The 21,801-nt window shown below is 36.4% G+C and overlaps 1 protein-coding gene across 3 annotated transcripts in view; it reads left to right on the forward strand.

The window, feature by feature from the left end:
• The window catches only part of PCDH15 (protocadherin-related 15), a 1,066,306-nt gene that overhangs the window by 31,092 nt on the left and 1,013,413 nt on the right, over positions 1-21,801 (forward strand). The window lies entirely within an intron of this gene.

Genomic DNA, 21,801 nt, shown 5'->3' on the forward strand with positions numbered 1-21,801 from the left:
GTGACCAACGTGGTCACCAGTCAGAGCATGTACGTGTCTGTTCGTATATTCCCATTGAGTCTTAGTCTTGGAAGGGGGTTTGCCCTGAGAGGACCCGACCACTTGCCTTGATGTCTCTTGGGCAAGCAACTTGCTTGTTCTTGTAGTAGTCAGTCAGACTGCTGTTATTGTTTTGTATTTTTCCTGTCAGTCTTTCTTTCAAGAAGTATCTTTCGTTCTTCTAGCTGCTCCAGGCCGGTCTGCTTGTCCTTTCAAATGGAAATTTCCCACCTCAGAAGATTCTGGATGGGTGCTGTTATCTTCTTGATAGTTCTGGGATCATCTGCTCCTACTTAGATGTCTCCTTTTAAACCTAGTTAGTTGGATGGCAAACTAGCCAATCCCAGACTTAGATTCCTGTACACCTTATTTGCATTGTCCCATTCAATCACTTGGTGGGAATTAAAAAGACACTGGATAGAAAAGCCCTATCAAGTAAATTCAAGGAACCACAGAATCATACCAATCTGTAGATAACATTGCAAAGAAAAGGTGTTTCAGAACACTTAATTATGCTTATCAGGAACCTGTGCATACACCAATAGGCAATCATTCAAACAGAATATGGGTATACTGAATGGTCTAAAATCAGAAAAGTTATATGCCAGAACTATATCCTTTCATAAATGATTTGAAAAACTGGATTATATGAAGAAGTACATGACATTAGGATAGGAAGAAGACTCAGTAACAGCCTGCAAAATACTGGTGACATAATCTTGCTTGCTGCAAATGAAGAAGGCTTAAAATGCTGATGAAGATGAAAATATACAACTTTCAATATGGATTGCACCTCAGTGTAAATAAAACAAAAATCCTGACAACTGAACTAATAATTATCATCATGATAAGTGGAAAAAAATATTGAAGTTGTCAAAGATTTCATTTTGCTTGAATCCATAATCAATGTTCATGGCAGCAGTCAAGAAATGAAAACATGTACTGCATTATACAAATCTACTACAAAAGATCTCTTTATGGTGTTAAAAAGCAAAGATGTCAGTTTGAGAACTAAGGTGTGCCTAACCGAAGTCGTTTGAACTGCAATAATCAGTGGTTCAAGCTCACCAGCTGCTCCTTGGAAACCCTATACAGGGTCTTTATGGGTCGGAATCCACTTGAAGGTACTTAACAACAACAACCCAAGCCATGGTATTTTTAATTGCCTCATATACATGTGACAGGTGGATAATGAATTAGGAAGAGGGTAGAAGAATAGATGCTTTTGAATTAAGATGTTGTAGAAGAATATTAAAAGTACCTTGGACTTCCAGAAGAACAAATGGATCTGTTTTGCGAGAAATACAGTCAGAATGCCCCTTAGAAGCAAGGATTGGGAGACTTGGTCTCATATACTTTGGACAAGTTGTCAGGAAGGATCATTCCCTGAGTAAGGACAGCATGCTTGGTACAGTGGAGAGTCAGTGAAAAAGAGGAGGACGCCCAATAAGATGGATGAGCACAGTGGCAGCAACCGTGGGCTCAAGCATCACAAAAATTATGAGGATGGCACAGAACCAGGCAGTGATTTGTTCTTTTCTGTTTAGTATCACTGTAAGTCGGAATTGAGTGGAGGTCGCCTGACAACAGCAACAACAGCATAGGACTGTATTTAATTTGGCATCTTTCTGATATAATTTTAAGGTCAGTAAATTTCTTGACTTGCTGAAAGTGAAGAGGACTTAAAATATTTACTGATGAAAATCAAAGAGCATAGCCTTACGTATGGATTACAACTCAATGTAAAGAAAACAAAAATCCTCACCACTGGACCAATAAACAGCATTCTTATCAATGGAGAAGAGATTGAGGTTGTCAAGGAGTTCATTCTTCTTGGATCAACTATCAACACTCGCGGAAGCAGCAGTCAAGAGATCAGACGACATATTGCATTGGGCAAATCTGCTGCACAGGAACTTTCTAAAGTATTGAAGAGAAGAGATGTCAGCTTGAGGACTAAGGTGCGCCTGACCATAGTATTTTCAGTAACCTCATATGGATGTGAAAGCTGGACAGTGAATAAGGAAGATCGTAGAAGAATTGATGCCTTTGAGTTGTGGTGTTGGAGGAGAATACTGAAAGTGCCATGGACTGCCAAAAGAACCAATAGATCTGTTTTGGAAGAAGTGCAACCAGAGTACTCCTTGGAGGCCAAGATGGCTAGGCTTCGTCTCTCATACTTTGGACACATTGTCCAGAAAGAACAGTCGCTGGAGAAGGATTTCATGCTGGGTAAGGTGGAGGGTCAGAGAAAAAGAGGAAGACCCCCAACGAGATGGATCAGCCAGGTGACATCATTGATGGCGTCAAGTGTGGCGGTGGTAGTGAGGTTGGCCCAGGATCGGACATTGTTTCGTTCTGCTGTGCATGGGGTCGCTATGCGTCGGTTCCGACTCGATGGCACCTGACAACAACAACAACAAATTTCTTAAATATCCAACACTCCGTGAAAGCATCCCCATTAATGCCATTTATTAATAACCTGAAGGAAACCATGTTTTATTCTGGGCAAGTCATTACTTCTGTTATTTTCCATCTGTAAGTGTGTATATTAGTAGAATCAGTGAGACATGGAGAATGAATGAGATTTTTTTTTTTTTTTTTAATTTGACCTTCTGTTATTTTTATTACCATAGCATATCCTTGCCTTTCCTAGGTAATTAGTAAATTCAATGTGGTAAAATAATTTTTAGAAGCCAACATAATATTAGACACATCGTATGCGTTGAAATTCATAACATTAGTTACATATTATCAATTCTGTGTTTTTTATATTACAGGGTTCTGACAAAAGGCCACATAGAAAAGATTAATTTTGATAAGAAAAAAGTTTAGAAAATTGCATTAAGTACAAATTCTGTCATCGTTTTTCCCCTATAAAGCCATTTCTCATTACTTGTTATTAAAGCTCAATAAATATATATTTTAATTTTTAAAAAATAATTGCATTCATTCTAGTCTTGTTTTGACTATGAGTAAGTAAAGCAAATGCAGAATTCTATTTATGAGAACATTTTTATAAATTTCAAATACAACCAGAACTGAACATTATATTTTTAAGGCTTAAGTATATGTGTATATGTATTTGTTTGTTTTTAGCTAGGGAAAATCAAAATCATAAAATTCAAGATCATGGTTACATCTGGTTATGAGCTTAGTGATTACTTCAACACTCAAAATTGCTGCTTTATAAATTAAATATCGAAGTTATACAGATGTCTGTTGTGCCATGGTAGCTTAGTGGATTACAAGGTCAGCTGCAAACTACAAGGTCAGCAGTTCAAATCTACCAGTCACCCCACAGAAGAAAGATAAGACTTTTTACTTCAGTAAAATTTTACAGCTTTAGAAGCCTTGTACAAGGTTGCTATGACTCAAAACCAACACAATGGCACACAACCACCACTGCTATCTACCCAAGGGAGACCACACTGTCACATGATCAAGGATAGTTCAGACTTCTTCCTTTATAAAGTTTCTTAACTTTTCTCTATGAGAAACACTAACATTCATACATGACTAGTAAATGCCTAAACTCTTGATGATTTAGTCTTACTTTTTCTAATCAACATATTTATTCGAGAATGGGGACTATGTGAATTAGCTTTGGTTAAATGACAAAATTGGTTAACAGGTACTTATTTATGAAACCTTGGAGATCACAGAGAATCACATTTCTCCCAAGATAGCAGTATTTGTATGGAGAAAGAGCCTTTAGACCATTTTGGTTCACTGTTTTATGTTTTGCATCTGTCCTCACATAAACACTTCTTCCCTCCAGGATACAGAAGTCCTTGACTATAAATTGCTCTGTATTCTCTTCAGTCCCCTTTGAGTTAAGACACAGTTCACCAGTTCACTACTCCCTAGTCTGCCTGAGCTAAAGAAAGAAGGTGATAGAAGAACCAGTTTGTCCACTCATTAATAGCAAATCTACCTTGATTTTTTACAAAATACATTCACTAAAGGTCAGGTTTATATAAATCTCTTTTCTAAATGATTAGAGCAACTTCTGAAAAGAATTCAGTTTTATTGGGAAAGATTTCAATCTCTTTCTACAATGCAATTTTCTTTGCAGATCAGTCTATTAAAAAATAAACAAACACTAGAATAAAACAAAATTACAACAAAAAAAAACACCCTACTTCCACAGGAAGGGATCTCATTTAACAAGACCTTCTTCAACTGTCATACATCATTTTGGTGTTAGATTAAGTATATTTGGAATCAACACTCAGGTTTCAGATTTAGGACCAGAGATTTGCATTGGATTATAATTTCTTTTATGTGGGTGAATATGAAACGTTCATTCCTGCTTTTAAAAAATAACTTAATTTTATTTTTGTTATTGTTGAGAATATACACAAACTCAATAATTCCTAAAGGTACAATTCAGCAGAATTGATTTCATTGTTTGAGTTATGAAACCATTTTCATTCTTTGTTTTCCAATTTGTTCTTCCCCTACTAACATCAACTCACTGGCTTCTAAGATTCCTATCTAAACTTTGGAGTTGCTATTGTCAATTTGGTCCCAGAGAAATAGATTTTTTAAAGTATAATGCTCAAAGCAAACATTCTTTAATACTTATACAAAATTATTGTTTGTATTTAAGCAAACTTCAGGAAATTATTATGGTATAAAGTTTACAGATTGTTTTGGAGCAGTAGCTTCAGGGTTCATCCAACCACCCTTGTGGCAAAAATTCTGGATTCCATGAGAATTTGTTTGCAGTGGATAATCGCTGGGAAATGGACCACGTGTTTCTTCTGCCTAGTCTGTTCTAAGCTCCATATGTATGTGAAAGCTGGGCAATGAATAAGGAAGACCTGAGAAGAATTGATACATTTCAGTTATGATGTTGGCTAAGAATATTGAAATTACCATTGAATGCCAGAACATACTAATCTATCTTGAAAGAAGTACAGACAAAATGCTCCTTAGAAGTGAGGAAGACACTTTGTCTCACATACTTCAGACATGATATCATGAAGGACAAATCCCTGGAGAAGGACATCATGCTTGGTAAAGTGGAGGGTCAGCAAAAAAGAGGAAGACTCCCAACAAGATGAATTGACAATGGGCTCAAACATAACAATTGTGAGGATGGCACCAGACTGGGTAGTGTTTTGTTCTGTTGTGTTGTTTTGTTCTGTTGTACATTGGATGGCTGTGAGTTGGAACTGACTCCAGAGCTCGAACAAGAAGAAGAGAATTTGAAAATGGATTCTTCATTTTCCCCCTTTTGATTGGAATCCTTCTATACAATCTTTTATCAAGATGTTCAGTAAAGGTAGCCAGAACCCCATCCAATTCAGAACTGAAAGCAGAGACTCAAGCAGATACTTGTTCACCAAGGTTCACTGTAGCACTTTTTACAGTAGCCAAAAGGTGAAAATGGCCTAAAAATGTCCAATGGATGAATGGATAAACAACATGTAGTAGCTACATTCAGTGCAATACTACTCAGCTAGTAAGAGAAATTAAGTCTTGATAGGAGCTACTATGGATTTGAAAACATTAAACTTAGCCAGTCACCAAAGTACAAATATGATATGATCTCACTTATATTACAAGACAAGAACAAACAAAAATGTAGACACCAAAGTTTATGAATGCTTACCAGAGTTGGTGGGAGGAGGAAAGGGGCTTGGTTGCTTATTGAGTGTTGAGTTTGGGTTTACTGTGATGGTAAAATTACTGAGTAAGTATAAGGTTGCACAGCCAATCATTGTAATTGCACATCTGTAAAAAGTTGCAAGAGGAAAAGGTGTGTGATGGATGTATTTGCAGTGATAACAGATACAACAAAAAAGAGGAGCTGCTGTGGATTATGTACAACAAAACACCCTGTGGATTTTGTCCCTTGTTTGGATGTTATGGTTCATGGGTTTATCGCAATGAATTGGCCTAATGTTCTGTTTCATGCTTCAGTGCTGCCTCAGACTTTGTTGCATAGTGAGTGCCTGGGGTCTCACTCTTCCTGCCAGTTGTATATTTTTCAATACTCTCAGCGCTTCTTATCCTCTTAAAACATCGCATAAATTTTAGACAAATGGTTTTAAATTATTTCATTGCAAATCTTTTATTTTTTTTGTTCCTCTGCTCTAATGTCAAGTTTGAAAGATAAGGTATGCAAATTTTAATCAGAATATTATGATTAATTTATCAGACCTCCTTTCAGTATTGTAAGGTCAGCAATTCAAACCCACTAGCTGCTCCTCAGAAAACCTATACAGGGTTACTATGAGTCAGAACCAACTCTAAGTCACAACAATAACTCACATATTAAGCTGTAACAGATGAGGGAAAACCATTAACTTTATAACATTAGCAAACCCAACCTACGTAATATTTTGTTCACAGTAATACTATGAGTGCTTACTTCTTAAGTGTTTATGATTATTTTGGGTTGGTGAAAATTCAGTTATTGAATTTCCTGTTTGAGTAAATATTGACCATGTAGTTTTTCATATTAATTGAATGTGCATATAAATAATTTATAAAGTAATCAAATTAATTAGATTTACCTGTATGTTTAGAACATATAACGTGACATGATTCAATCTGGTGATAGTTTCAATTCCTTTAACTCAAAGTAAATGATGAACTATGACATAAAATCAAAGATATACAATCAAAGTTGATACACAGTCCACTGAAAGGCTTGGTGATTGGAGTGGGTTAATTTTTTTACAGTTGAATTATTTCAGGAGTCCTGGTGTGGCTAATACATCCGACTACAAAGTCGTTTGAACTGCAAAGTCTATGGTTCAAGCTTACCAGCTTCTCCTTAAAAACCCTATACAGGGTCATTATGGGTTGGGATCGACTCGACAGCATTTAACAACAACAATTACCCTTTGAAGCAATTTGTCCTGAAGACATCGCAATTTAATCTCCAATATTAAATACTTACCACCCTCTCCCTTTGTGAGAAACGTTGTCTATACTGACAAACACTGTACTCATTTTAGTGAGAGTGAGGTTTTCTTTATTCAATTTTGCAAAATCGGGCACCCAGCTCCATAGACAAGGGCAGACGCTCCACATGGCCCACCACAAATGATTTTGATACTTGTCTCCAAAAAGCCCCTCCTTCAGTTCCAGTACCCCATATACAAGTCTATGGCATGTCTCATTTTCCCTCCCCCAAGAGAAGCCAAATTGCTCACCCATTGTCTTAATGGCTGTATTCGTATTTAAATTTCCTAGTCCTAGAACTGCCAGGTTACAAATCCCTCCCTGCGTGTAAGTCAACAATCTTCATTTTGGGTATAGTTCATGTTTCTGGTGTGCTCACTTGGACATGACAATTTACAATGTTTCTTTTTCTTGGGTCTGCCTGCTTTAAGCTTTGCTAACAGGAGCTCTGGTAGCATAGTGGTTATGAATCGGCTGCGAACCTTAAGGTCAGCAGTTTGAAACTACCAGCCACTCCACAGGAGAAAGATGAGGCTTTCTACTCCTGTAAAGATTTACACCCTTGGAAACCCTGTACAGGGTCGCTATGGGTCAGAACCGACTCGACGGCACTTAACAACAGGGCCACATGCATTTATTCTCACACCTAGACAAAAGTCAGTCTAAATGTCACCTCATAATACAATCTGGGTGGTGATTTATGAATGGAGTGGGTTAATTTTTTACACTTCACACCCACAAATATTGTAGTAAATAATTGTTAGATAAACTTAGATTTTTGAAAAATGAGTGTTTTAAGATTTGAACTATGAATATAAAACTATATATATATATATATATATATATATATATGAGTCCTGGTGTGATACCATGGGTTGGGCACTCTACCTCAAGGTGTGAGAAACTTTGTCTATACTGACAAAAGCTCAAGTAATCCAATCTGTACTTATTCCTCCCTGTATGTAAATCAGCAATCTGTTTGTCAGGCCTAGCAATCTCAGGAATTCCTGAAGATGGACCACGCCCACAGGAGTTATTTCTCACTAAGGTCAATTTGAACTGCAAGTTTTGTGCTTTAAACTCATCAGCCTCTCCTGGGAAACTCTTTACAGGGTTGCTAGAGTGGGAATTTAACAATAACCACAACAACATAGCTAGATAAATAGATGTACTATTAATTTATAAAATCTCTCTTATTCCATTAGATGGAGAGAAGTACAAATCATTTCAAGCCTCAGAGATTCATTTTTGCCCACTCTTTTGTGAGAAAGCTGCACAAATATCAAATCCCTAGTTTTATTGTTTAGACATGCTTTATGTCATTTCAAATCTAGCGTACAGATAGCAAACAATAATAATTAATCAGAGTTGATTTTCGTGGCCTGAAGCACTATCTGTGAGGGAAATAGTATAGCAAATGTTCTCATAAAAATGTGTTGCTATCTGCCACTGAAATAGAATAATAAAACAAGATTAAGGATTTCTCCTCACATATCTTTTATTTGATTCTTTTAGGTTGGTTGATTTCTTTGCCAAGATTTGACACTTTCTTTACCACATAGTTAATTTATGTAAAATTCTGGGAGTTACCATTAAATTTATATCCAGTTTTTCTTTCTCTATATTTTTTGTTTTGTTTTGTTTTTGACCTAGCCATTTTCAGCATTACATGAAAACGATTCTCAAATACAGAGGCTAGCTTTCGAAAGAGAAAAGAAAGCAAAACAAACCCCCTCAGTTTTCCATAATCAGTAATTTTTGTTGTTGTTGTCCTGGGGAAAACCAGCTTTCTAAAAAAGATGATTATTTGTGCTTAACAAACAATATGCTTTGGAGGTGGTGCAAAATATAAGTCATCTTGACCTTGCCAATGGGAAGTTCTCATCACTTTGTACTAACTAATACACTGACCATCAAGTTCTGAAATCCTCTCAGGAAGAACAGCTGTTTATATTGCTAATTGTAGTTGAAACAGAAATACACTTAATTTCATGCAAAGCAATTCCTACCTCTTCATCTCCACAGAAAAAAAACCTCTACATCTGTTGCTCTTGAAGTTATTTAGTGTGCCAGCTAGTTTTGGGGTTTCAGAGCCAAAGTAGGACTGTTGACAGCATATATTTAGTGTGAGAAATTGCTGGAACGAAATCGCAAATAGGTAATAAATAAATAAAAAGAGAATGTTTACTCAAAATCCACACAATGACATCTTTTCCATTTGTTAGAAGAAGGTGATTTTCAGGTATAAACTACTCTTACATCTTTCTTCCAATGATGTGCTAAAATATCATTAAGCTGTGGATATATAAATCTCCCATTTACATTCAGGAAAGCCACATCATTTGGTAAATTGGATGGATAGCTATTGTTGTCTTTAAGAGCCCTCAGGTTGGTTCTTACTCCTGACAGTGCTGTACCAAGGAAACAAAACACTGCCTGGCTCTGCACCAACCTCACAATGATTATGTTGAAACCCATTGCAGAGCAACTACAACTTCTGCCTTTTTGGAGATCAAGAGGCTAAAGTCAAAGTGAGTAAAAATGTGGCTGGGAGAAAGGATATGAAAATAGAATCGTATCAAAGAATATGGAGAGAAGATTGGAGTTTAAGGAGAACATTGTTGCTAAATGCCATCTAGTAGGTTCCATGGAGTCCTGGTGTGGTACAGCTGGAGGAAGTACTGGACTATAAGGTCCAATTGAACTGCAAGTTTTGTGGTTCAGACTCTCTAACCAGTGGCTCCTTGGGAAATCCTCTACAGGGTTGATATGAGTTGGAACCTACTCGATGGTTTCATCTCATAGTGACCCTGAATATAGGATTTCCAAAGCTATAAATATTTGTGGAAGGAGAAAGCCTTATCTTTCTGCCACAGAGTGGCTGGTGGGCTCCAGCCACCAACTTTGTGTTTCCCAGTATAGTGCTTATCCTAGGATAAGGAGAAAATAGAGGAATTAAAACAACTGAAAAGAAAGAAGTAAACAAAATGCTGAAGGAGTGAGCCTTTAAAATAGAAAAAAAATTAAAAGAAAAAAATTTTTTAGATTGAAATAAAAATGGAAAGTGCCTAAAGATGATATTCAGAAGCAGAGAACAGTAGATACAGGATATTTTCTGTTGTCTGAATAAATTGGTAGAATCATCTGCTTAAGAATGTCTGACAGGTAAGGGAGTAAATTGAGGCATTGGAAGTATTTCATTAACAGATTGCTAAGGGCCCCCTAAGAATCTCATATTGTGTGTAGTATAAGTGCACTTACTTTATACATGTATCATCTTGAACTTTCCTTATAAAATCATCGTGGAGAGGTGTGCAGACATCAGCGTATTTAGCAAATTAAATCATTTATTATGCATAGGCAATGTATGTTATTAATAATATTAGTTATTGCTACAAGCATAGAGACTAGAAGGTCACTAATCAATACATGTTTAGCTATTTGAAATAATAGACTCTGAGCATTAATCTGTTTTAAGAAAAATAATGTTTTTGCCAAGTGATTAATAATTAGTAAATTTAGTTTTTATGAGTCAAGTATATGTCCTTAGGGTTTACTTAAAATGGAGTAGAAATATACAATCCCTGTGTATTACATCCCTGCCCCACCCCCACTATTCCTCATTTCCAGGATTTAATTTAGAGCAGTCTATACAATACCCCACAAAAGAGAAAAACTAAGTAGAAATCCACATGTGCTCAACAAAGTTCACTACTTAAAATTACTATGTAAAATTCTTCCATTAGCCACAATCCTGTCACAATGAAATACTTTCCTCTTTTGTTCCTATCAGTTGATTATCATGTTTAGTCTATTAAACTTTTTTAATTGTTGGGTCATATTTAATCATGTTTATCACACTCAAGTATGTATTATAATTGATGACTTTTTCTTTCAAATATTTTCAAATCCTTAAATATCTTTTCTAATTTCCCCAACAGAGGTTTAATCTTCAACTATCATTACTTAAAATATGTTATTGGTTTTAATTAGACTAACTCTATAAAATGAAATCTGAAGTGTTTCCAGATTTTCAAATTTCAGTATTGAAGATAAAGATAAGATTCTCTTCTTTTTCTGCAGATTTCACTCAGAATCACAGTAATAATTAATGATGTATTTAAAAACTTATAAGTAACCAAATTCCATATTTATTTTAATGTAAATATTCATTTTATGTTTTGATATCCTCCTGATTTTCCTTTTCTTCTACAGAGACTTTTCAGGGTAAAATTAAAATTCCATATCAGTCTTGTACAAGGGAAAGTAAAAATGTATTGCTGCAAAATCATAGAAACATTTCTTAATCAAAATATCATAAGGAAAACCTATTGATTCTTGACATATCTTCCAAGTGTATTCACGTGTGAAGGCAGTGTTACCATTTCTCTTACCTGTCCATTAGCTGTGCTGATGCAGAACCTGTACATAGATAGTTGTTTGAATGCAAGTGAATACTGAGTATTGTGAAATAAGGAAAGATCTGTGTCCGGGGCAATATAAATGAAGAAATAGTTGAACTTGTTAAAGATTTCATTTTACTTGGATCCACAATGAAATACCTAGGGAAGCAGCAGTTATGGAATCAAGCAACATATTACATTTGAGAAAGCTGCTGAAAATGACTTCTTTAAATAATGAAAGAACAAAGATGTCACTTTGAGGACTAAGGTGTCTCTGACCTGAGCCATGGTGTTTTCAGTAGCCTTACATATATGTGAAAGCTGAACAATGAGTAAGGGAGACTGGAGACTAAGTGATGCCATTGAATTCAGGTGTTGTGAGGAATATTTAAGATGCTGTGGACTTATAGAAAAATGAACACGTATGTCTTGGAAGAAGTATAGCTGGAATGCTCCTTAGAAACTAGGATGCTTAAATTTAGTCTGACATACTTTGGACATGTTACCAGCAGAGGCCAGTTCCTACACAGGAATATCATAGTTGATGAAGTAGAGGGTCAGTGAAAAAGAGGAAGACCCCAACAAGATTGATTGACACAGTGGCTGCAGCAATGGCTCACCATAATGAGACTTGCTAGCAGGATCAGGCAGAGTTTCAGTCCATTGTCTACATGGCTCCTGTGTGTTAGAATGAACTCAGTGGCACCTTGCAGCACCATCCTTTCTCTGAAGAATTCTATACTTTTTATTGATAACACTTCAAAATGACTGTTTCAACATCCTCCAGAGATACAGAATCATATTCCTTTTAAATGTTCTTAGCATTTGGGGAACTAAAAGACGTTTGTAGGGACAAGATCAGGGCTGTAGGGTGTATGGGGTAAGGTTTTCCAACAAAATTCTTGTAGGACAGCCCTTGCTATTCTTGGAGGGTGCCCTGTTGTGATGGGGACGTGGGGCAGTGTGTGTGTGTGTGGGATTCTTAGTGCAAAATTCGTGGTCCATTTTTCACCAGTGCAGTTTTTAAATTATGATAAAATATCTTGATAATAAGCCCCCATGATTGTCTTCTAACCTTTGAGAAAATATAACAATATTACCCTCTTGAAATGACAAGAAAAGAGTTGCTATAACCTTTAGAGCTGATCATTCTGCTTTGAATTTAACTGGTCCAACAGAGCCCCTTGGAAGCTTTTATTTGGATTGGATCTTGGTCTCTGAATTGTATTGATAAATACAAGACAGGTTCCTGGTTATTCTTTGTTCCATAAAATCTTAAGTAGCTTCAATCTTACCTAAAATACTCATGGAAAGATCAAACCTTTGAACTACCTGATCTTCACACAACACTTTGTTTTTAAATAGTCTTTTTTGTTTTTTTGAATGCACGCTTATGCGATTAAGACAAACATAATTACTGCAAGAACTTGTCTGTAGTTATCCAGTGATCCCAGATATATATTTAAGCATGTTTTGTTTGGAGTAAACTGGTATATAGATACATGATAGAAAAAATAGTAATAATACAATCTGACTTACCTTCATGTACAATTGCTTTACAGAAAGATTGTTTTCACACCAGTGCTGTTTTTCAGGCATATAATATTGCAGTGCAGTTAATTATGAAAATATGTCTCTTTAGCCATGTTTTTGTACTCCTATCAAATGGCATTTTTATAATGGTTCTGGGTAAGAGATGGTGGGGATGATGCTACCAGAATTCTTTGGTTCAGTTGTGAGTGTTTGTCAACAGAGTTGTGATTGTAAAAACTTGGAAATTTAAAGAGGGACCTTGTCAGTTTTGCCATCTTGCTGGGTATAAAATGAGCCAACTTGGTAATGTGAGTTGGCTGTGTACTCCTTTGTTTGACAAGCCAAATTTGCCTCCCTCTGACCTTTGGTTGTCAAGACATGAGTCAATGGCCTTATTGATTTCCCAGCTTTCACAGCCTAGTGAGTCAACAGATCAATTTAGAGTGAGTGAGGAGAATCCTCTAGATTGCTGTCTGAACTGACTGTGGATTTGGTCATTGCTGGCCTCCACAACCGTGTGAATCATTTCCTTGATATCCTGTGAGTTCTGTGAGATGTTACAGTGAATTGCAGATTCCTGGAACTTGGGGATGAATACTAAGGAAGGAGTAACTACTGTGGTTCAGATTGATCTCAGGGATTATGGAGTTGTAAGCAGTATATGGAAGACTGTAGAAGAATTGATGCAGTTGAGATATGGTGTTGGAGGAGAATATTGAAAGTGCCATGGGCTGCCAAAAGAACCAACAGATCTGTATTGGAAGAAGTGCAGCCAGAGTGCTCATTGAAGGCCACAATGGCCACACTTGTCTCTCATACTTCAGACATATTGTCAGGAGGGACCAGTCGTTGGAGAAGGATTTCATGTTTGGTAAGGTGGACGGTCAGAGAAAAAGAGGAAGACCCTCAACGTGATAGATTGGCCAGGTGGCAGCGTTGATGGACTCAAGCGTGGCAACAATAATGAGGTTGGCCCAGGATCATGCAGTGTTTCATTCTGCTGTGCATAGAGTCGCTAAGAGTTAGTACTGACTCAATGGCACCTAACAACAACAACAAGCAGTATATTAACAAGGAACTGCCAGAAATCCAGGCAGAATTCAGAAGAGAACATAAATTGAGGGATATCATTGTTGATATCAAATGGATTTGGGCTGAAAGCAGAGAATACCAGCAAGATGTTTCCTATGTTTTTATGTTTATTCACAGACATTCAGTGATGTGGATCATAACAGACTATGGATAACACTGCAAGTAATGGGTATTCCAGAACACTCATTCCAGAAACAGGGTTTAAGAACCTGTTTATAGACAAAGAGGCAGTTGTTCATGCAGAACAAGGGGATACTGAATGGTTGAAAATCAGAAATGTTATGCACCAGGGTAATATCCTTTAACCATACTTTTCCAAACTGTATGCTCAGCAAATAATCCAAGAAACTGGATTATATCAGGATTGGAGGAAGACTCAATAACAACCTACGATATGCAGAATAACACAACCTTGCTTTCTGGAAGTGAGGATTTCAAATACTTAACTGATGAAGATCAAAGAATACAGCCATCAGTACAGGTGGCACCTCAATTTAAAAAAAAAAAAAAATCCTCACAGCTGGACTAATAAATAAAATTATAATAAATGGGAAAAGATTGAAGTTGTTAAAGATGTCAGTTTGCTTGGATCCACAATCAATGCTGATGGAAGCAGGAGTCAAGAAATCAAAGATGTATTGCATTATGAGGCAAATGTACTGCAAAAGACCTCTTTTAAAGTGTTCAAGAGTAAAGATGTCAGTTTGAGTACTCATGTGTATGTAACTCAAGTCATGGTATATTCAGTTACCTAATATTCATTCGAAAGTTGGACAACCATAAGGAAGACTATAGAAAATCGATGCATTAGAATTACCATGCTGGGAAGAATATTGAAAGTACTGTGAACTGCCCTAACAAATAAATCTGTGTTGGAAAAAGTACAGCCAAAATTCTCCTTAGAAGTCAGGGTGATGAGACTTCATCTCTCTTACTTTGGACGTATTACCAAGAAGGATTAGTCTCCGGACAAGGAAGCCATTGGAAAAGTGTGTGTGTGTCGGGGGGCGGGGGGTCACCAAAAAGAAGAAAACCCTCTACAGAATGGATTGATGTAGTAGCAGTAACAATGGGCTCAAACATAACAATTGTGAGGATGGTTTTGGACCACACAGTGTTTCATTCTGTTGAGCATAGGATCACTATGAGTCTGAACAGACTCAATGGCACCTAATAACAACAATATAGGAATCTTTATGTGGAATTGTACAATTAACACTGGACTGCTAACTTCAAGGTCAGAAGTTCAAGCCCATCAGCCGATTTTTTGGAAATCCTATGTAAGATTACTATGAGATGTAATCTATACAATAATACTTACCAACAATAATAACAGCAATAGTATTTGAGAAAAATCAGATATTATGGATGTTTTTATGGTGTTGGAAGAGAATATTGAATGTACCATGGGCTGCCAAAAGAACCAATAGATCCATTTGGGAAGAAGTGCAGCCAGAGTGCTCCTTGGAGGCCAAGATGTCCAAACTTCGGACATGTTGCCAGGAGGGACCAGTTGCTGGAGAAGGATATCATGTTTGGTAAGGTGGAGGGTCAGAGAAAAAGAGGAAGACCCCGAACGAGATGGATTGGCTAAGTGGCAGCATCGATGGACTCAAGCATGGCAACTGTAGTAAGGTTGGCCCAGGGCAGTGTTCCAGTCTGCTGTGCATAGGGTCACTATGAGTCGGTATTGACTCGATGGCACCTAACATCAACAACAACAACAATGGGGACATAGTTTGGCACTGCAGGTTAATGCGCTGGACTACAAGGTTGGTTTAAGTCAGAGGCTGGCATTTCCAAACTCACCAGCCACTCCTTGGAAACCCTATACATAGTTGCTATGAGTTGACATCAATTCGAGGTCACTTAACAACAATATACATACACACACACACACACACACGTGTGTGTTGCTATAAATTGCTCTTACTAAGTATTGTTCTTTTTTTTTTGCCTGTATGTTTATGTATGGTTAAATAGTGATACTTTTTTAAAATACTAAGTAGATAACACATTTTGTGAAAAATCATATGAACTTAAAGTTGGAACTGGTTTTGAAGTTACTGCCTTCTCCCATTGCAGAACTAATCTATAAAAAATTCATAGAAAATTACCCAAAGTTGGGGAGCTCACAAAATTACTTGTAACACTGGATTGTTAATTATTTCTTCAGGGAAGTATCTAATAATTAATTAAGTCATTTTGCCTCTTCTGGTATTTAGGACTTGGTCAGAATTAAACTCCTGCTTGCTTTCACCTCTTTTAATCCTAACTAATCTTTTTTTTTTTTTTATCTGCTGAAATGTTAAAATTGTGACTAATTTGCTTAATTAGGTGTCTTCTTAGGTTATTGTAGGAAACATTAAACATACCAAGATCCTTGACCTCTCCCAGTCTTGAGTACCAGTGTGTGTGTGTGGGGGGGGGGGGGGGGAGAAGGGGATAAAGAGAGAAAGAGAGAGATTGGAAGGGGAGGGAGATAGATTTCCTGTTGCTTTACATCTCTTGAAATTGTGATGGTACATGCTACCTTGTTAATTCCGCCATAGTGTCAGTAACCTTTCTTGTGAAATCATTTGAGTCCCCTCATAAAAGTAGATGCTCAACATTGATAGTTTCTTGTTTTGTTTTGTTTTTTTTCTTTCTTTTTCACAATATATATTTGAAATGTTGCCTTTTGTGTATGATAAAGTTTCTTTGCTTTCTTGAACTGAGTGCACTTAGGGGACATAGCAATGCCTTTGTCCTGAAACCTGCAGTATATAGTAATTTTTTTAGCCCAAAGTCACTCTTTTTGACTAACATTTTATGTTTCCCTAGTTGTACCCAACATTGTTGCTCCCTTGAATTCAAACGTAAGATTATGATGTGCCTCGTATGCTTAAAATGTAACCAAGTGAAAATAAGTTTTTTTTTCATTTTTATTTTGGTCTGTGAGTTGGATTTATTTTAGACAACTGACAAATCTGTAGCAAGCTAAACACAGGTTTAAATAGATTCATCTGATCTTTGAATTATGTTTACCTTTAAAATAGCTACTGCCATTTTAAAGGTAAACACTTAGAGTAAGTAAATAAATATCTCCAGGTGACTTTTGTTAATAGCTAAATTTAACTAACATCTTAAAATAAAAAGAAATCTGTTGATTTGGCATCTGATGAATATCTTTAGTTAAGAAGAAATTAATTTATCTTTGTTATTGATTAATTTACTTAATTTTTAGTCAGCATTATTCTGGGTAATATTGGAATAGCAATGAATCAAACATACAGAAATCATTAAACTTCTTTTAGCTTACAGAGTTGCTGTATCATTTATTGTTATACTATGTGTTCTTTTGTATAAGAAAACTGATTGTTTAAAAGATACATAAACAAAAAACATTGAGATATTCTTAATACTTACAAGAAATGTGATTTGAAATATTATAATGGAATGTATTCAAATATGTTTTTACACTACTTCAATTGTTGCTTTATGTCCCATCAAAGTATGACTGCTGTCCAAGTGTTAGGTTACGTAAGACATAAAATGTCATATAAAAGTATGTTTACACAAATATTTTTAGTTACCTCTTATAACTAAGTCAAAGACAGAATTTTCATCTCATAATTTGGAGCATGAAAAGAACCTCAAACATACAATTTGCTGTTTGTTTTTCAGACTATGAAATTGTGATGTTCTTTGAAGTGGTCATCTCTTTATTTTCTGTTATGTCTATCAGAAAATGTATTCTTTTTTCTTTCAGTTAATCTTAATCAATAGTCACTTTAGATGATTCAAAATTGGTCATTTTACTTTAAGAAAGAGTACTCTGGTAGCGTAGTGGTTACGAATCCGGCTTCAAGCCGCAAGGTCAGCAGTTCGAAACTACCAGCGGTTCTGCGGGAGAAAGATGAGGCGTTCTGCTCCCATAAAGATTTACAGCCTCGGAAACCCTGTGTAGGGTTGCTATGAGTTGGTACCGACTCCATGGCACATAGCAACAACAAACAACAACAATTATTAAAAGGCTAAGAATGCAAAGGAAGAGAAGATTTTTTTATTGGTAATATAGTTTTGTTAGTGAACACCTTAGTTTAGGTACTCTACCTTCCCACTGTATTCTTTGTAATACCAATTATTAATTCAATTTCTATTCATAAATATATATGTATGTTGTTGTCAAGTGTCTTCAAGTCAGTTTTGATTCACAGCAGCCCTGGATAGAGTTTTGGAGGAGCTGCTGGTGGGTTTGAACTATCGACCTTGTGGCTCGCAGTACAGTGCTTATCCTGTAGTGCCACACCAAGACCCCATGAATTTATTTGCATGCTTTTTGTTCAGTGTTATCGAGTCAATTCCAAATCATAGTGATCCGGTATAGGGTTTCCACAGAGTGACTGGTGGATTTGAAATGGCAACCTTGAGGTTAGCAGTCCAGTGCTTCTTCTACAGCACCATACCAGGACTCTATATGTTTGTATGGTGGTGGTGGTGGCCATGATGTGCTGTAGAGTCGGTTGCTACTTTTATTGACCCTGTATAGGATTTCCATGGCTGTAAATATTTATGAGAGCAATGCCTTATCTTTCTTCTTTGGAGGAATGGGTGGATTTGAACGGTTGACCTTGAGGTTAGACAGGCAACACATAATCACTGTGCTACCAGTGCTCCTTTATATTTGTATATAGCAGTATTATTTTGTTATATTCCAAAAGCCCTCACAAAGAAAGGTATTTTGAGTTCAGTTGAGGGTGTCTGATTGTATTCAATTTGTTCATTTTATTTCAGTTTTTATGGGATTTTTATCTGTTCTACTTTGGAGTGTGTGATTTTTGGTTATGTTTAAAAACCTGTTTGTTATTCTGTTACTCTGCAAAAGCCTTTAGAGTCTTTGGATAGAAAAAGCTAGAATGTTCTAGATATTTAATAGAGAAAAATGGTAATTTATTTTAATTGATCTTAGTCTTTTGTGTGTTTGTTCATTCCAAAGCCTTTAAAGCCAAGGTGGGGAACCTTTTTTCTGTCAAAATTTATAACACCATTTGCAGGCCATACAAAATTATCAGCTTAAAATTTGTCCTGCTCTATTTGGTCAAGCATTTAGGTAACTCACCCCTAAAGCCCTGGTGTGACACATAGAACTGCAAACTACAAGGTCAATAATTCAAACCTACCAGCTCCTTGAAAATCCTATAGGGTGTCGCTATGAGTTGGAACCAACTCTGTGGCATTTAACAACAACCACAATGTGATGGCTGACAACTGCAGTTGCCTTGGCAGGACCAGACCAGATGGTGTTCCCCACCCCCTGCTTTAAAGAATAGAATACTTGAGAAGAGGGAAAGTAGAAAGAGTAGATATAAATCAATCACACAATTTCTTTCTTTCTTTTTTTTTTTTTTTTGTAACTTTCCATCTTTTCTTGTCTTCCTTGTTTGAGAAAGTTTGGAAAATAAATGAGTGACAACATGGCTAAACAAGGATAGCTGACTCAGGGAAAGCATTGCGGAAAACAGGAAGCTACCAGTACAAAGCTGGTTTGTAGGGATCTTCACAAGTCTCCTGTGTTGGGTGTGTTCTGGACTGCCCCTAAAGTACTTGGATTAAAAGCAGAGGAACTAAAGCTTGATATGTCTGTGCATCCACATTTATCTCATTGTCTCTAGATACCTGGCTCCCTCATGTGTTCTTTTAATGACAAAAGGTCCCACACCTTTCAAATAGTGTTGTCCTTTATTGGTGAGTTTGCCTTTGACTCCGTTTTCAGAAACAGCTGATGCTCTAATTATCTGGGCAAAATAGTTCTCCATAGGAATAAACAAACTTAGATTTCTTGTGGGGTTGTTTTAATTAGAATTTTTTTTTAAATGCATGCTAACAGAATTTTGAAGAAATCTGATGAGATAACTTTGAAGACTCAATTTCTATATCTTTTGGTCTTACTTTCCACATCCTCACTTTAACTATATAGTAGTTAAAACATGTAACTAAACATTCATATTCCTGGTGTGTGCCATCACATCCTTGCAAGAGAAGCCCACAGGGGTCCTTCTAAGTACACATGACTTGGGGAGACAATGAGAGTTAACATAAAAAATTATAAATTTTTTAAATTAAGCTTTGACCTCTTAAATCGTAAGAGATAGTACTATAGTTTAAGTGTTTAGTTACTTTTAAATTCTTTTGTATTTTTAATAAGTTTGCTCATATAGAATACTAATACTTATGCCATTGAGATGCTTTGGTAATAATTACAAGTATCTGTAGAATCCATGGACTTTCCCCCTCCCAAGTAATTTAAATAACCAAACAGTGGTAATTTAAATAATCAAACAGTGGTAACAAGAAACAGAACAAAATTTTACTACCAGCCGAATAAATTGCCCTAAACACCTCTTCAAATTATTTTTTAGGTCTTTGCCATTCACTCATCTGAGACTTAAATCTGCTCCCTTAACCCATTCTCTGGTGAAACCTGGAAAAATAAGGCTATTCCACTAAGTTCTGATTCTCACAGGTTTCACTATATAAAGATATTGGTATCCACACTGACCTGGGTTTGAATCCTACCTTTGTAATATACTAGGCAAGTACCTTATGAAAGTTAGCTAATTTCTAGAATCCAATATTCTTTTTCTTATTTTCGATGTTTAAATGCACCTTTCTCATCCAACTGGTGTAAAGATGGAATGAGAAAATGTGGCAAAATCCTTAGACAGCAAGCACCTCACACAAATTCAATATAAAACATATTTTTGAGATGGCAATTACAAACTTTTAAAAACAAATGAAGAAATAAAACTATAAGGCAAATACAAAGTCAGAACTTTTAAGAGATGTCATTGATGTTTGCCTTCGAATCAATTTCAACTCTTAATAATACCCTGGGACAACGTACAATTGTCCTAATGAGTTTTCAATGTTGTAATCTTCATAATTTTTTCAAATTTGTGTGACCGTTACAAATCTTTGGAACCTTTTGAAATCAGCACTTTTAAAGTGAAAATTACTCGACCTGCCACAGAATCTTGAAACCCATCGAAATAAATATAAAGCCTAATGAGGGCATTGCTGTTGTTGGTAAGTGCTCTTGAGTCAGTTTCCACTCATAGCAACACTGTATAGGGTTTCCGAGGAGGGGCTGGTGAGCTTGATCCACCAACCTGCGGTTAAACCAACCTTGTAACCCAGCACATTTACCTGCAGTGCCTCTATAAATATTGTTTTTCCCTTGAGGAAATTCTCTTTAGTTAATCATGAAAGCTATAGAACACTCTCTAGAAAACACGTTCCATTTACCCAGCACACTGCATATATTAAAAGTTGTACCTGTAATAATTGTTGAAGTTTACTCTTCTAATGTTTTCAAGACTCAATAAAACCAAGCCTTTTATTGCCTACAGACTAAAAGCTGTACAGGGAACGTTGTTGTTGTTGTTATGTTCCGTCAAGTCGATTCCGACCCATAACGACCCTATACAGGGTTTCCAAGGCTGTAAATCCTTACGGGAGCAGAAAGCCTCATCTCTCTCACGAGGAGCAGCTGATAGTTTTGAACTGCTGACCTTAAGGTTCGCAGCCCGATTTGTAACTACTACGCTACCAGAGAGTAGAAATATTTAATTACCACAACCGTTTTACTAAGGTCATAGAAAATACTCTCCAAATATAGGTTGAGTGAGCACTCTTCATTACAATTGCATTGATGATGTCTTTTCTTTTCAATTAAGCAGTATTTTACTACAGAATTCCACACCGAAAGAATCTTTACGCTCAATGATGTTGTTAAGTCCCATCGAGTCGGTTCTGACCCATAGTGACC

This window comes from Chrysochloris asiatica, unplaced genomic scaffold (assembly GCF_000296735.1).
Source record: "Chrysochloris asiatica unplaced genomic scaffold, ChrAsi1.0 scaffold00003, whole genome shotgun sequence".
Taxonomy (NCBI): Eukaryota; Metazoa; Chordata; class Mammalia; order Afrosoricida; family Chrysochloridae; genus Chrysochloris; species Chrysochloris asiatica.